Source organism: Talpa occidentalis, unplaced genomic scaffold (genome assembly GCF_014898055.3).
Source record: "Talpa occidentalis isolate TD23 unplaced genomic scaffold, MPIMG_talOcc4v2.1 talOcc4.4, whole genome shotgun sequence".
Taxonomy (NCBI): Eukaryota; Metazoa; Chordata; class Mammalia; order Eulipotyphla; family Talpidae; genus Talpa; species Talpa occidentalis.
The window spans coordinates 93,873,790-93,888,791 of record NW_023604295.1 but is presented as its reverse complement, the minus strand read 5'-3'; the positions used below and the strand labels follow the sequence as shown (position 1 = coordinate 93,888,791).

General features: G+C 38.4%; 1 non-coding gene across 1 annotated transcript; it reads right to left on the bottom strand.

The window, feature by feature from the left end:
• Positions 1-6,685: 6,685 nt before the first annotated feature.
• On the bottom strand, positions 6,686-6,787 carry LOC119258365 (small nucleolar RNA U13). Its single transcript, XR_005128228.1, has one exon. It is a non-coding gene; the product is annotated as a small nucleolar RNA U13 (small nucleolar RNA).
• Between the last annotated feature and the right edge of the window lie 8,215 nt (positions 6,788-15,002).

Below are 15,002 nucleotides of genomic sequence, written 5' to 3'. Positions count from 1 at the left end.
CCATCTCTCAGCTAATTGCAAAGCCTCTGAACTTTTCCTCTCCAAGTTTGGCTGCTGGAGGCCTCTACCTTCAGAGGACTACAAAACAGCCTTCTAGAAGATTAACATGGTGGGGGTCAATATCTGCAGATCCCAAATGCTAAAGATCCGAAAACCGGCTGAAATCCAGAAGACTGAATAAATCTGCCCCAACTTCTGCAGTACTTTATATTACTTATCCGTTGCCTCACTTCAAAATGCAATGTTTTTTTAGCATTTTCCCTGGGGCTATCTATCCTCCAGGGTACACCACTTGTAACACTCTGTGGCTTCAGCCACCAGTTACATAAAATCAGGTGACAAAGTAGTGTAAAGAAAGAATGGCAACAATTTTATGGTTATTGGGCTGGGAATATTGTATTTTTCTCTCCACTTTTGTGTGTGGTTGAAAATTTCCACAATATTTTTTTGAAGATAAATTTATTTATGCATACAAGAACTGGGGTACAGGCCATGAGTGTCGGGGGATGAGAGGATTCACAGAGTGGGGAACAGAACAGGCAGAGTGACTGAAATACACTGCTGAGGGGAGCAGCGGGCAAGACAGGAGAGGTCTGCTGAGCCATGTGGGTATCTCCCTGGCCGGGGATCAAATTCATGCTGCAGTGGCTGCAGATAGTTTCGTAGGTTGCATCTTAACCCCTTGCACCACCAGGGAGGCCCCACAATATTTTTTTGAAACTGTATTTTTACTTCTCTTTGACTGCTGTGTCTGGAGGACTCAGTTCCTCCCAGAGGTTGAATTCTGTCAAAGTGATACAGCAAATTCCCACCCAAGCACATTCAGGACCTGCAATTGTAACAAGGTGGTCCCCAGTAAAAGGGGAAGTTCCAGGTTACCTGCCCCACCCAAAGGAGGGTGGAGCTAAAGAGAAGAGAGGAGGCTGCAGAGGAGACTGAGGAAGGAAGGAAGCAGGATGGAGAGACAGAAGTAGTAGACCTGAAGGAGGCACATGGAGAAGAGAGACATGTGAAGAAACTATGCTTGCATTTTGGTCATGGACTGGTTGACATAGATGTGGGTGAGAGACCCGTGGGGAGGTTAACAATGGCAGCTTTTATCTTGATTTTGATTTTGCTCTTTTCCTCCCAGACTTGTTTGATTGTTTCTGATGCTTTTCTGTGGGTCCCCACTGAAAGATGCTTTAGACTTGTGGCAGGCTTTCGGGCCTTGCTCTGGGCCAATCCCGTTTGGGTGGACTTTTACCCACAAGGGGATGGGTGACTTTGGGTGATTAATTTAGAAACTATATTCTTTGTCTTTTCTGTATTGTTTACAAATTGTATTAAAGTTCCTTTCCATTATTTTGTGTTGATGCAGCAGATGGCAGAACCTATATAAAGCAGGCAGGTTTGGGGGTTCTAGGGTGCCACTCTCCCTGCCCTGTAACAGATTCTCTATAATCCCAACCTCTTCCTTTCTCTATTTCTCCATTTCCGAAAGAAGCCAAGAGGGTTTTAGCTTTGGAGCTGTGATTTCTTTAATCTAGAAATTTATCCTTAAAATTCAGTGCCCTCTTATCATCCTTGTTGCTTCATTTGGAAAATTACCCTCAGCAAGTCCTTAACTAAAGTCACTGTGGCTGTTTTGAAAGAGAAGCTTTATGTTCATTATCTTGTGCTTTCCACCCCGCCCCCCAACCCCCAATCTTGCCTTCTTTGGCTTTCCATCTATCAGACCTTGAACTCCTTTTCTCCAAGTCATAGGTAGTAGATTTATCCTTTCAGCTACATCTTTTCCTACAGCACTTTGATATTCCCCTAATGTTCCATTTCCTTCTGTCCTCCCATGGATTTTGCAGGCTCAGTAGAGCTTCTCATTTCCCCCTCCTATGTGGTATGGTTACTATATCAGGGCTCCTGGCCTCTTCTTCCTTTAAGTAAGAACAGACATTTGTTCTGAGACATCCCACATAAAATCAATCACTGTGCAAACACTTCTGTTGCCTCATTGTTCTAAGTTGAATAATCCTATCCATAAGTACTGTCCAGAGCCTAGCAGCTAACCCTAACCTGATATTTATCTTTTGAACCTATGGGGCTCCCCTTTGCTGTACCTCATCTCTCTTAATCTTTGCTCAGAATCTTAATCCAAAGTTTCACCTCCCCCAAATCATGGACATATGAGCTTTGCCACATCAAAAGACTGTGTTAACTTCAAATTCATCCAAAGATGTTCAGTATTCTCTGCTAATCTTTCCAGTCCTTCTATTGCAAATGTTGCCCAATTTTTCTGAAACCACCCAATGCAACATTTGCAACACACATGCACACATACACACATACACACAGTATCAAGGCATTATTGCTTTTAAAAATATTCAATATCTTGGAGCAGGTTTTTTTTTTTCCCTGAAGATTTATGTATTTATTTATACAAGCAATGGGTACAGTCAGAAGCGCGGGAGAGTGAGAGAATTCACCAGAACCAGAGCCGGGAGCAGAACAGGCAGAAGAACCGAGGCACACTGCTGAGGGGAGCAGCAGACGCAGCAGGAGAGGTCTGTGCGCCATGTGGGACCCTCACCGGCAGCCGGGGATCGAACCAGAACTGCAGAGGCTGCGGGCAGCTTTGCAGCCCAGCACTCAACTGCCGAGCCACCAGGGAGGCCCTCTTGGAGCAGTTTTAAGTTTATAATGAAATTGGGAGGAAGGTACATATTTCCAATATACCCCATCCTCGCCCTAACATGCAGTTTCCCCCGTCATCAATATCACTATTCGAAGTGGTACATTTTTTCTTATCAAGACTAAACCTACATTGACACATATTATCACACAGCATCCATAGCTTACCTTAGGATTCATTTGTGATTATGTACATTCTACAGATTTGGACAAATGTATAATGACATATATCCATATTTTGATACAGTCATGTGTCACATAATGACAATTCGGTCAGTGATGGACCACATGTACCGTGGGTTCCAATAGGTGTACACTGGGTTATACCACCTATAATTGTGTAATTATGCTGACATTCCCATAGCAATAAAGTTGCCTAATGACACATTTCTCAGAATGTCTTCCTAGCGTTAAGCAATCAAACGATAATGACTACCTTGGACTGGTGGTGAACTATGGGTGCTTTGGTGAGGGTGCAATTTGGTATCAATACCTAATGTGGGGTGAGGATGGGGGAGGTAAGATCTGTATTTCCAAAATACAAACAGTGATGTAAACCAATGTTAGCCTAAATATTTTTTAAAAAAATATTTTCACTGTAATAAAAATCCTCTGTGTTTTACCTGTTCATTTCTCCCTTCCCCTGCCCACCCCTGACAAACACTGATCTTTTTTTTTTTTCTCCATAGTTTTGCTTTTTCCAGGATGTCATACCATTGGAATCATACAATGTAGACTTTTCAGATTGGCTTCTTTAACTCAGTAATATATCGATGCATTTAAATTTCTTGCTTTTCTTTTCATAGCTTGATAGCCCATTTATTTGTGGTCCTGAATAATATTCTATTTTCTTGATATTCCAGTTTATTTAGTCACTCACCTACTGAAGGATATCTTGGTTGCTTCCAAGTTTTGAAAGTAATGAATAAACCTGTTTTCAATATCTACGTGCAGTACTATGTATGCATATAAACTTTCAACTCTTTTGCATAAATACCTAGAAACGTAATTGTTGGGCCATGCAGTTAGAGTGTATTTAGTTTAGGAAGAAATAGCCAAACTGTCTTCCAAAGTACCATTTTGCATTCCCATCAATAATAAATGAGTATTCCTGTTACTTCTATCCTCACCAAGTGTTTTGAATTTTGACAAGTCTAATAGATACGAAATATTATCTTATTGTTTTTGTGTTTATTATTATTTATTGAGAAAAAAATGACACACAACATTACATTAATTCAGATTTATAACATGACTCAATATTTGCATATATTGCAAAATGATCACCACAATAAGTCTAGTTATCATCCATAAGTACACATCACTACAAAACTTATTTTTCTGTGGTAACTATTAGCAACTTTCAAATATAATATAATATTATTAACAATAGTGACCTCACTACACAGTATTGTTATTTTAATTTGCATTTCCTTGATAACATATTCTTATATGCTGACTGGCTTTCTGTATTTCTTTGTTAGAGTATCTGTCAAATCTTTTGACCATTTTCTAAGTAGGCTATTTATACCTTTATTGTTGAGTTTTAAGAAGTTTTTGATATGTATTAGAAATAGTCATTTATCAGATATGTATTTTGCAAATATTTTCTCCCAGTCTGTGGTTAATCTTCTCATTATCTTGATATTATAATTTTAAAAGCAATGTCAACTTATCAACTACTTATTTCATGGATCATGTCTTTGGCATTATATCTCAAAAGATATCACCCTATTGATTAACAAGTAAACTATTTCCCTTTTACTTAGACCCATCTCTTTTTTTCCCCAAGAATTCAATTTTCCTGCAAAAAGAAATGAACTGTTTCCACTTCTTCTATTATCTTCTCTTTGGTGAATTGTATGGTTTTTTATTTTACATTTAGATCTCTAATTTTGAGCTAATTTTTGTGAAAAGTGTAGAGCTTTTTAACCTTGTTCCCACACTGTTTGTTGAAGAGACTTTGTTCCATTGTATTGGCTTTGCTCCTTTGTCAAAAATCAATTGGTTGTGCTTATGGAGGTTTATTTCTGGACTCTGTACTATTCCACTGATCTAGTCATCTACTCTTTTGCCATTTCCACACTGCCTTGATTACTGTAACTTTACAGTAAGTCTCACAATTGGTGGCATCAGTCTTCTAACTTTATTCTTCTATATTATGTTGGCTAATCTGTCTTTTGCATCTCCATATAAACATTTGAATCAGTTTATCAATACTCATTATACAACTTGCTGGTATTTGATTGAGATTACATTGAATTTATGAATCAAGTTGGAAAGAACAAACATCTGACAATATTGTCTTCCTACCCATGAACATGGAATATCTCTCCATATTTTAGTTCTTCACTGATTTCATTCATTAGATGCTTAAGGTATGCCTCATTAGCACAATAAGATTTGTACATATTTGTTAGATTTATACCTAACATATTTGTTAGATTTGTAATAATGTATTTGTTAGATTTATTCCTAATTATTAATTTTCTTGGGTGCTTACCCAAGAAAGCTTACTTTCTTGCTTACATTAATAACATTATTGTTTTTGTTTTAAATTCCAGTTGTTCATTTTTTGTATATAGAAAAGTGATTGACTTTTGAATATTAACTTTTTTCCTGTACCTTTGGTATGAATCACTTAAAAATTTTGGTGAGTATTAATATTTTTAGAGTTAAAAGAATATTTTGATTTTTTTTATTTTTTTGTTTATTCATACAAGAATCAGGGTACAGACCAGATGTGCTGGAGGGTGAGAGGATTCACCAGAGACAGGTCGGGGAACAGAACAGGCAGACTGACTGAAATACACTGCTGAGGGGATCCCTGGCCAGCTGGGATCAAACAGGTGCTGTAGAGGCTGTGGACAGCTTCACAGTGCTGCACTCAACCACTAGCGCCACGAGGGGAGGCCCTGGTTAATTATTTTAAATCTTAACTCTCCCTGGAGGTGCAAGGGGTTAAGCACAGAACTGTTAAGCTAACCACAGCCTCTGCAGCACATGTTAGATCCCCTGCTGGCCAGGGAGTTACCTACCTGGCTCAACAGACCTCTCTTGCCTCTCCTGCTGTTTCCCACAGCAGTATATTTCAGTCAGTCTGCCTGTTTGCTCCCCATTCTGTCTCTGATGAATCTTCTCACCACCTGCACCTCTGGCCCGTATCCCAGTTCTTGCATGCATAAGTAAATAAATCTTTTAAAAGAATTTTTAAATCTTTATTTATTTAAAATAATACAGAGGAAATAATATGGTGCCTGAAATTGACATTTAAATTACACAGCTAGTGCTGAGTAAAGGGGCACAGATGAAACAAGAATGGTCATATGATAATTTCTGACACTGAGAGATGCCATGCATATAGGGGTTCACCCATATTAGTCTTTCTTCTTTTGTGTAGTTTAGAAAATTTCTGCTAAAATATATTTTGAAGAAGAGTATCTTAATAGTGTTTTCAACTAGGCTCTCACTCTCAACCCACTTAACTCTCTTGTTCTAACTTCCTTTTTTTTTTGCTCTCTTGAGCTCCCGAAACTTCTTGATTGAGTAATAAGTAAAATATTTCCCTTTTTCTAGTCCCATTTTTCTAGTCTCATTTTCCCCCCAAGAATTCAATCTTTTTCCAGAGTGAACAAACTTCTTTTTATCATTTTCTTAATATCTATCCCTTCATCACTTTTTCCCATTGATGTTCTAATTGCAAGGTCAAATTTTCTGAACAGTTTTCTTTTCTTGATGTTACCAAAAAGAAAATCCCTAACAAGAAAGTGTTCTGGACAGATATCTTGAAATTATTCTTCTTAGCCTTTGATTTGCAATAAAGATAGCGTTTTTTCCCCAGCATTTATTGTGACATAAAAATTATAACATAGGTCCTATATGAAAAAGCCTATATTACTTTTTGTCTGCTCTACCTCTTCTGTGGTTAAAATTATAACTGGAGTTTCTGAAATTCGTACCCAGGAGCAGTCTTTTCAACATATACAGCTTATTTTTAAATTAATTTCATTTATTTTCACATCAGAAGGGAAATGTGCCATAAAAAGGTTTAAAGGAGGCACATACCACACAATGGTGTGAATACCCATTCAATCATCATGCTCATGAACCAGAAAAGGATATTTTAATTTTGTCAGGGGAGAAGGGGATGGAGAACATGCAGTTTAGAGGTAGTGAAAGATCTAGATATAGATGCTGGATTTTCCAGAACCCTATGCAAAAGCCATATGAGCCCAGAAACTATAGGTTTTTGGTGAAAGTAGAACATTCCTATTTGGTATGAATTTTGGTGGATCATTTTTGGGTTCTGGGAAAATTTATAATTTTTTCCATATAAATTAATGGTAGCAGCATTCCCAGACCCCCAAAATAGCCTACTAATCATACCAATGAGAATGTTCTACGTTTGGGGCCTCCTGGTGGCGCAAGGGGTTAAGCATCACACTATGAAGCAATCCACAGCCTCTGCAGTTCGATCTGCGGCCAACCAGAGAGCAACCCACATGGTGAAGCAGACTTCTCCTGACTCGCCCGCTGCTCCCCTCAGAGTATATTTCAGTCAGTCAGCCTGTTCTGCTCCCCACTCTGTCTCTGGTGAATCCTCTCATTCCCCACATCTCTGGCCTGTACCCCAGCTCTTGTATGCATAAATAAATAAATCTTTTTTTAAAAAAAGAATATTCTATGTTTGGATAGTGGGGGAACCTGTATATGGTGCTTAATGCATTTGTAGTTTAAAGCAAGGAAAAAAAGTCAGGATTTGGAGCAACTGATTTAGAGCTGCTACTGAGGTCTGATGCTGACAAACTGAAGGTCAGTATGGCCATTAGTGCTCTATGCCCCATGGGGATCTTAACCACCCTTGTATACCTATCTGAGAAATATTACATAGGGAAAACATCATCATGAAAGCACAAACATCTACAAAAGCCTCACACAGTAAAGACCTCCTGTTTTGAGGTGGCACTTAAATGGCACTCTGCTTCTGGACACCTCTATACCTGATGCAACTATGTTTTAGTCACTGAGCTACTTCAGCGCAAGCAGCCACCGAATCATAGATTCTCCATTTCCCTACATTGAATGTTACTGTCCATTTTGTGTATATAGTTGTTTCTCAGCACATATTTGGTCTGAAATTGTCTCCCACTTCCAGTGTATGGGTTAATGAAGAAAACACTCAAAGAACAAGTACCCAACTGTATTAAGGTCTCAGCAGGCCAACTGCTTAAGTATTCTAAGAGAATGTACCTTAGATCTGAAGTTTTCTTAGACCTTGGATCTACAAATTCACACTGGGGTGTGTCCAAAGTGCAGATAATGTACAACTGACTGCAAGAACAAGACTGCATTATACAGTCTCCAAATAGGGGTCACTGCCATTGGAAGAGCACTATGCTTATTGTCTTACTGCTCAGCTACAGAGAGAAGGCGAGCCTGTTTGTACCTGAAAGTCTCCCAGAAAGAGAAAAAAGTGGCTCCCTCCCTTGTTTAAGATTCATTATAAAGGAAGGGTATCACATTCTGTCTGGAGGGGTCGGGGATGGAAGCAGAAAAGTCTTCATCAGGACTATTCCAAGAGAAAAGAAGGGCTAAAAAATGTGTCCTTTTGACTGGGTCAAAATGAGCTCTTGTGAAGAAAATAAATTTTCCTCCACAACTTCAATTTTAAATTTGAGGGTTTAAAATTGAAGAGACTACAGTGGAAGGGCTGGACAGGCAAGTGAGTCATCTAGTTAAAGAAAGTCACCAATTAAGATTTCCCATAAAGGGCCTCCCCTGATGGCACAGCGGTTGAGCGCTGGGCTGCGAGGCTGCCAGCAGCCTCTGCAGCACCGGTTCGCTCCCCGGCCGCCGGCAAGGGTCCCACAAAATAAATAAATAAATAAATAATGATTACTTTAAAAAAAAAAAGATTTCCCATAAAACCTCACAGAATTCTTTCATTTTACTACTAATAGAGTATTATAATTGATAGCTCTTTTAGTACCACTTTTCACAGTTTTTCTAACTCTAAAATTTCCATCCTTGGAATATAATATTGTATTTCAATTTCTCTGTAGTACTAGTCTTTGCTATACTGTTCAGTAAGGAATACCTTAATGTATTATGGTTCTCAAAGTGAGGTCTGTACCAGTAGCACCTGCATCACCAGGAAATTTGTTACAAATGCAGATTCTTCCAACATAGACCACTGAATCAGAAATTCTGGTGGGGTGGAGTCCAGACATCTGTGTTTAATAAGCCCTCCAGATGATTCTCATGCTCACCAAAGTTAGAGAATAATGATTCTAAGAGTTGACTTGATAGATGTATAAATTGATTGAACAATTAAATGACTCATCATAGACTGAAAGGAGCCAATACACTCAAGAAAGTGCTAAAGTCTGGTTTCAAAATAGTAAAATAAATAGTGTGTAACCTCACATTCAAATAATGCTATCCACATCAAAGCCAAATCCTCAAGGTGACAATTATTTCACCCAGTAATGGAAAAATCTGATGTCAACATGGCCTTTAAAAAATGTGTGTAACTATGTATTTGTACTTTTCTTTGTTTCTTTATTTTTTTACAGAGCAAAAAAAGAGTAAACATCCTTCTTCATTCTCACAGCATTGCATCATTTCCATCCCCAAGGACTCAGTGTCAGCCTCTCTTTGCAGTGTCCCACAGGACTGGCTGCTTCCCTCCTCCTCCATCATGACCTGATTCCCCGTTTCTTCATAAATTCTGCTCATCAAAACTCATCATTTTTTGAACTAATATTGCATGTGGTTCTGCCCACAGTGTCAAGAAGAGCTTTGACACAAGAGACATAACGATGATTAATTATTGTCTGGACGTCTGAGACAACAAACAATGGTTTCTTATTCCTCTATCCTTTCTTCCAGTTTCAAGCACTCATTTTCTGCAGACTCATTTTCCTATCTCTCTCCCATTCCAACCCCCTATCCTCTGGGAATACCTGTTATATGAAACAGGCAAGATTATAATCTTACACCCTGTTATTATTACTATAAAACTATTGAAGAAGAGCTATTGAACAAATAAAGCATACATATTCAATAGCCTTTAAATCAATAGGTGATTTTAAACAGCTTACAGAAACCTCAATTTCCCAAGCTGTGTACTGTCCCCATAAACTTGGAAGCCTCAACGAGAAATCCAGAGGGCTTCTACTTATGCTGTTCTACCCCTCAGGCTTTTTGGAAAGCATATTTCTGAGCATTTGTTTTTATTGTGACAAGTAACAATTCCTCAAAATTTTTGATAATTTTCTCTCATACAAGGAAAATTTCAGTTTCTGCGAAACACCATCCTCCTGATTCTTCAAATTCCTTAATGCAAACACTGTTCCCCTTCAATGTGTAGTGCCTATTGTTGTTGCCTTTAAGGATGGCAGAACTTGACCCAAAACTGCTGTTGGTTACCTCTCAAAAATCTGCTTCTGAATATTCTATGAGTATTTGACATAGGTTTTGCTAGGGGACTGTTAACAATTCCAAGTCCAGAGGACAGATCTAAGTAAGGGTCGTTTAAAATCCCAAAGGGAAGAGGTCAAAACTGAAATCAAAGATACCTTCAACACCACTGTAATCAGGCTAGAAGTTCAACTCTTAGCCATGCCACTGTTTTATGACTTGCATATAGTAATAGCGAATGTTCTTGTTATCACACCATTTCACAGATCCATTCAACTTTCCAGTAAAGTCAATATTCCCATGCCCATTCATTACATGAAATTAAATATAATGGGAATACCTTGCACAGAGTCCCATGGTTAGGTAAAATGGAGCTGGGATAGGAAGTTTCTACCTTATCTATATCTGGAATTGAAGATAAAGGTAGTAATACTAGACTTAATTAAGGATTTTTGTATTTCTGCTTGAGCTCTTTTATCCTTTTCTTCATTTTGATTTCATATCATGTAAATCTTACTAAATCAGAATTTGCATAAAATTTCTTGAAATGCATAATCCTGTACTTGAAAATAATATTAACTCAACACTAAATTTTTGTTTCATCAAACAAAACATGATTAAAATTGCCAGAACATTTTCTTGGGTTGAATGTGGAGGAAGAGTCTGAGCACAAAACTTCTGAATGAATTTTTGATCACTAAAGTGATTTTTGCTTTCTTTTTTTCAAGGGCAAGCATGAATCCACTTCCAGCTTAGGCAGGTACATGTTTCCTTAGGATTTTTTTTGTTTTTGTTTTTGGACAAAAGGAAAGAATCATCCTTTCACTGCTTAAAATGATGCACATCAGAAAATTAATGAAGAAATCTGACCCCATTTCTTTTAATGTCAGGATTGGATGAGGCTCTCGGCGTTCAGTTTAGTTAGCTCAAGTTGTAACAAATAACCATAGAGTAAGTTATTAACAACAGAAGTTTGATTCTTTACTATTTGTCAGCCTTAAATATACACTTTATTTTATTGTCTTAATTATGTTATTTTTTATGGAGGTTACTACATATATAGTTTACTACACTATACATGATTTAGGGGTATAGACATGTGAACAACTCTTCAAGAGTGTGTGCTTGCACCATGCTTCCCACCAAAGTACCCACAACCTTATACCACAGTCCATTGAATCCATTCCCCTCATTGTTCCTCACCCCTCACTTATCCTTTTGGCAGCCTCAATTCTGCAGTCAGGCATTGTCTGGCTTAATTTTGTCTGTGCCTTTTTTTCTTCTTATTCTGCATACGAGTGAAATTGTATAACATTTATCATTCTCCTTCTGATTTTTTTCACTTAGAATAATCCCCTCCAGTTCTATTCCAAATGTCAAAATTTCCAAAATGCCAAATTTTCATCCTTTTAAAAATTTCTGAACAATATTCTATTATGTATATATGTTACATCTTCTTTATCCACTCTGACCTTGAACACTAAGGTTGTCTTCATAACTTGACTTTAGTAAATAGTGCTGCTTTGATCAAAGGAGTGCACGTTTTTCTTCAAATTAGTGTTAATGAATTCTCTGGGTAGACATCTAAGAGTAGAATTGCTGGATCATATGGTAGATCTATTTTTAATGTTTTGAGAAGCTTCAATACCATTTTCCAGAGGGACTACACCAGTCTATCTTCCCACAAATAATGAATGAGGCTTACTTTCTCTCCACACTCTCATCATTATTTGTTTCTGGTCTTTTTTATAGGACATTTTTACAAGTGTGAGGTGGTATCTCACTGAGGTTAATGTATATATATATATATATATATATATATATATATATATATATATATAAAAGGTTTATTTATTGGGCCTCCCTGATGGTTCAGGGGTTAAAGACAGCACTATGAAGCTATCACCAGTCACTGCAGTGCAAGTTCAATCCCCGGCCAGGGAGGTGACCCACATGGTGCAGCAGGCCTCTCTTATCTCAACCCCTGCTCCCCCCAGCAGGGTATTTCAGTTGATCTGCCTGTTCTGCTCCCCACTGTGTCTCTGGTGAGCTGGGGTGTAGGCCAGAGTTGTGTGGGGTGAGAGGATTCAACAGAAACAGACTGGAGAGACAGACTGGGGAGCAGAACAGATTGACTGAAATACACTGCTGTGGGGAGCAGCAGGTGAGTCAGGAGAGGCCTGCTGCACCATGTGGGTCACCTCCCTGGCCGGGGAGTGAACTTGTGTTTCAGTGGCTGCGGATAGCTTCATATTGCTAATGCTTAACCCCCGAGCCACCAGGGAGGCCTCTTGCTGAGGTTTTGATTTGAATTTCCCTGATAAGTGATTAGCTTTTTTTCATGTGTTTTTGGCCATCTGTATGTCTTCCTTGGAGAAGTATCTACTTAGTTCTTCTGCCCATTTTTTTGATTGGGTTATTTGTTTTCTAGTTGTTGAATTGTATGTGTTCTTTGTATATCTTAGCTATTAGTCTGTTGCCAGTGAATGATATGCAAATACTTCCTCTCACTCAGTAGAGTAGCTTTTCATTGTATGATAGTTTCTTTCACAGTGCAATAGTGTTGCAGTGTGATATAATCCCATTCATTTATATTTGCTTTTGTTTCCCTTGTTGCTGGAATTGAATCACCAAGGAAGGTCACTAAATGCAAAGTCTCAAGGTATTTTGCCTGTTTCCTGTATGGTTTCAAGTCTTACATTCAAGTCTTTACTTCATTTTGAGTTATTTTTTGTGTCTGATGTGAAAGAGTGGTCTCTTTACATTTTTGTATGTGGTTAATGAAGACTACCTAACACCATTTGTTGAAGAGACTTTCCTTTTCCCTCCTCTATGCTCTTGGCTATTTTGTTATAAATCAAATATTCATATAAGGGTGGGCCTATTTCTACTATCAATTCTATTCCACTGATCTGTTTGTCTGTTTTTACTCCAACACATTACTGTTTTATGATCATTTAAGTTTGTGTTAGAATTCAAAATCTGTGAATGTGATATCTCCATTCTTCTTTTTTCTCAGGATTGCTTTGGCTATTCAAGGTCTTTTGTGGTTCCATATAAATTTCAGAAATGTTTGCTCTTTTACTTTAAATAACAGAATATTATTTCCCACAGTTCTGGAGGCAGGAAAGTTAAATATCAAGGAGCCAGCACATCCATTGTCTGGTGACACCTCCTTTTGTTTCATAGATAGCATCCTCTCACTGTGTCCTCATGTGGCAGAAAGGCTAGACAGCTCTGTGGGACTGCTTTTCTACTCCCTGTCATGAGGGCTCTGCCTCATGACCTAATCGCCTTCCAAAGGCCCCATCTTCAAACAATATCACATTGATTATTATGTTTCAACACATGGATTTTGAGAGGGATGCAAAACGCTTACAAAGTTCATGGTGGCGTGTAAGTAACTTACATTCTTTACTGGTAGAAGATATTTCTCTATGCTCATTTCTAATATTGTGCATAAAGACATTTTATTCACAAATATAAAACATCTTATATGCTTGGCTGGACTTTATTTTGAACACACATATAAGATAAAATTTTAAATGCCTACAACCTCCCTGGAATATAATACCGTGCATATCAAACTTACATGAAAAAGTCAATTACTACCAAACTGTTAGAATCTTTTTAATTCCAAGTCAGCTGCTGGCATATGTGCCCCTGAGAAAGTCTTTGAAAAACCTTGTTTTTGCTTCTTCCCTTGTAAAGTGATATCTTACAATCTGTTAGAGAAGTTCTGAGGATTAAATATCAAATGGTGGCAAAGCACTTTGAATGTACTAAGTGGTGCTATTAATAATTTAAGAGAAAAGCAAATCTTCAACTGCGTTGTAAGGAATATATGCTATAGTTATTTCAGTCATTTATCATTTCACTGAACTTCTGCCTTCAACTACTCAGAAAGCATTTGATTCCTTTTAAAATAAGACTTTAGGGCATCCCTGGTGGCTCAGGCAGTTGAGTGCAGAGCTGTGAAGCTGTCCACAGCCTTTGCAGTGCAGGTTCAATCCCGGCCAGCCACAGAGATATCCACATGGCGCAGCAGACCTCTCCTGTCTTGCCTGCTGCTCCCCTCAGCAGTGTATTTCAGTAGATCTGCCTGTTCTGCTCCCCACTCTCTGGTCAATCCTCTCACCCTCCTGCACATCTGGCCTGTACCCCGGTTCTTGCATGCACGAATAAACCTTAAAAAAAAGTAATAAAGGGCCTCCCCAATGGTACAGCGGGTTGAGCGCCGCACTGTGAAGCTGTCCGCAGCCTCTGCAGCATGGGTTCGATTCCAGGCCAGCCAGGGAGAAACCTATGGCGTGGCAGACCTATCCTGCCACGCCTGCTTCTCCCCTCAGCAATGTCTTCGTTCCATCTGTCTATTCTGCTCCCTGCTCTGTCTCTGGTGAATTCTCTCACCTTCCTGCACCTCCGACTGTACCCCAGTTCTTGTATAAATAAAAAATAAAATAAAATAAAATAAGAATAAAATTTGTTCATTTTTCTTATAGTGTTTCCATACTAGTTATCTCATTAGATTCTCATAAAAACCACAGGGGGTATAAATACAGTATCTTTTGTGGAATGAAGCTTTAAAAACTAGAATACCCAGAGAATGCTTATAAACAAATAGAGGCTTATTATTCTCACTTAAGGAAAAGCTCAGGATTAAGAAATTCCAGGCAGATGCAGAGCCTCAATGGTGTCATCAGAGATTTAGGATCTGTCTTTCTCTCTGCTCTTCTTGGTGAATTGGCTTGTCAGCTCATGTTCACAAAGTGATTGCTATTGCTCTAGAAACCATATTTATATACAAGTTAAGAGGAAAGGAAAAAGAGAATCCCATTAGCCACATCTCTTCCTTCATAAAGAAGAAAACACTTTTTCCAGAAGCTATCATAGGCAAAGGCCCACTAGCACTG